This window comes from Rhinoraja longicauda, chromosome 39, assembly GCF_053455715.1.
Source record: "Rhinoraja longicauda isolate Sanriku21f chromosome 39, sRhiLon1.1, whole genome shotgun sequence".
NCBI lineage: Eukaryota > Metazoa > Chordata > Chondrichthyes > Rajiformes > Arhynchobatidae > Rhinoraja > Rhinoraja longicauda.
The window spans coordinates 3,776,925-3,779,643 of NC_135991.1; positions in this window are offsets into that span (position 1 = coordinate 3,776,925).

Sequence of the window (2,719 nt, forward strand, 5' to 3'; positions counted from 1 at the left end):
GTATTGTCTCTGCTAAGGAAGAGTTTGTGACTGCTTTCGCTGATTAACCAAATCACAGGTTAGCTGCTCTTGCCCGCACGTTATGTTCATGATTACTAACTCCAAATGCTGCAGTATTAGGGACAATGTTAACCTCATTGGATATTCTGGAAGCAGAGAAACGAGTCAGTAAACGATTGTTCGAAAAGTAGCCAGGAAAATAAATAGACGTCAACATCAGTCTGATGCCACAGAAGTCGAAGTGCAGTGATAGAATGTTAGATGACATGACCGGTTTGGGCTAGGTACGGGTCCCCGTCCGTAACATCGCCCATCCATTTCCTTCGACAGCCGCTACCTGCTCCGCTGACGTACTCTAGCTACCTGTCCGTTAATCCACAGTCCTGACTCTGCAATCCCTTTTGTCTCTGCGTGGAAGGCTGAATGAAGCTTTCCCCACGTCCGAACACACTATACTTCCCCATCTATTCTGCGGAACAAACACAATGTGTTTTTCAAGCATTCATTTCTTTCTGCAAATCCACGCTCGGTTTCACTACTGACTCCAGCCACTTGGCTTCCGTGGAAAGGGTGCGGATTAGATTTATCAGGGTGTTAGGGAAACCGAGGGTTGGCCTATTGAGGCGAGGCGAAACAGTAGCCTAACCATTCAATTCGGGTAACATAGCTGTGAATCTTTTTTTGCACTGTGTCTAGTCCAATTGCGTCTTTCTTGTAGTTTAGCACCCAAAGGAGGGCGGTTTTGGGTAGACTGATGGGACTGAAGGCTGATAAATCCCCAGGGCCTGATGGTCTGCATCCCAGAGTACTTAAGGAGGTGGCTCTAGAAATAGTGGAAGCATTGGAGATCATTTTTCAATGTTCTATAGATTCAGGATCAGTTCCTGTGGATTGGAGGATAGCAAATGTTATCCCACTTTTTAAGAAAGGAGGGAGAGAGAAAACGGGTAATTATAGACCAGTTAGTCTGACATCAGTGGTGGGGAAGATGCTGGAGTCAATTATAAAAGACGAAATTGCTGAGCATTTGGATAGCAGTAACGGGATCATTCCGAGTCAGCATGGATTTACGAAGGGGAAATCATGCTTGACAAATCTACTGGAATTTTTTGAGGATGTAACTAGGAAAATTGACAAGGGAGAGTCAGTGGATGTGGTGTACCTCGACTTTCAGAAAGCCTTCGACAAGGTCCCACATAGGAGATTAGTGGGCAAAATTAGGGCACATGGTATTGGGGGTAGGGTACTGACATGGATAGAAAATTGGTTGACAGACAGAAAGCAAAGAGTGGGGATAAATGGGTCCCTTTCGGAATGGCAGGCAGTGACCAGTGGGGTACTGCAAGGTTCGGTGCTGGGACCCCAGCTATTTACGATATACATTAATGACTTAGACGAAGGGATTAAAAGTACCATTAGCAAATTTGCAGATGATACTAAGTTGGGGGGTAGTGTGAATTGTGAGGAAGATGCAATAAGGCTGCAGGGTGACTTGGACAGGTTGTGTGAGTGGGCGGATACATGGCAGATGCAGTTTAATGTAGATAAGTGTGAGGTTATTCACTTTGGAAGTAAGAATAGAAAGGCAGATTATTATCTGAATGGTGTCAAGTTAGGAGGAGGGGGAGTTCAACGAGATCTGGGTGTCCTAGTGCATCAGTCAATGAAAGGAAGCATGCAGGTTCAGCAGGCAGTGAAGAAAGCCAATGGAATGTTGGCCTTCGTAACAAGAGGAGTTGAGTATAGGAGCAAAGAGATCCTTCTACAGTTGTACCGGGCCCTGGTGAGACCGCACCTGGAGTACTGTGTGCAGTTTTGGTCTCCAAATTTGAGGAAGGATATTCTTGCTATGGAGGGCGTGCAGCGTAGGTTCACTAGGTTAATTCCCGGAATGGCGGGACTGTCGTATGTTGAAAGGCTGGAGCGATTGGGCTTGTATACACTGGAATTTAGAAGGATGAGGGGGGGATCTTATTGAAACATATAAGATAGTTAGGGGATTGGACACATTAGAGGCAGATAACATGTTCCCAATGTTGGGGGAGTCCAGAACAAGGGGCCACAGTTTGAGAATAAGGGGTAGGCCATCTAGAACGGAGATGAGGAAGAACTTTTTCAGTCAGAGGGTGGTGAAGGTGTGGAATTCTCTGCCTCAGAAGGCAGTGGAGGCCAGTTCGTTGGATGCTTTCAAGAGAGAGCTGGATAGAGCTCTTAAGGATAGCGGAGTGAGGGGGTATGGGGAGAAGGCAGGAACGGGGTACTGATTGAGAGTGATCAGCCATGATCGCATTGAATGGCGGTGCTGGCTCGAAGGGCTGAATGGCCTACTCCTGCACCTGTTGTCTATTGTCTATTGTCTATTGGTTGAGGTGGTGCAGCGGTAAACCTACGGCCTTACCGGATTCCATCCGGGCGCTCTCTGCACGGAGTTTGTACGTTCTCTCCATGACCTGTATGGATTTTCTCTAGGGAGCTACGGTTTCTTCCCGCACGCCAAAGACCTACTGGTTTGTAGGTGAATTGGCTTGATATAAATGTAAATTGTCCGTAGTGTGTCGGATAGTGTTAGTGTGCGGAGATGGTCCTTCATGTTCGAGCTGTCTCTTGCAACTTTTTGCCTTCCCAATTTCCTTCTTAACTCGGTGGCGCAGCTGTAGAGTTGCTGCTTCTCAGCGCCAGAGACCCGGTGGGATCCTAACCACGGTGCTTGTCTGTGCGG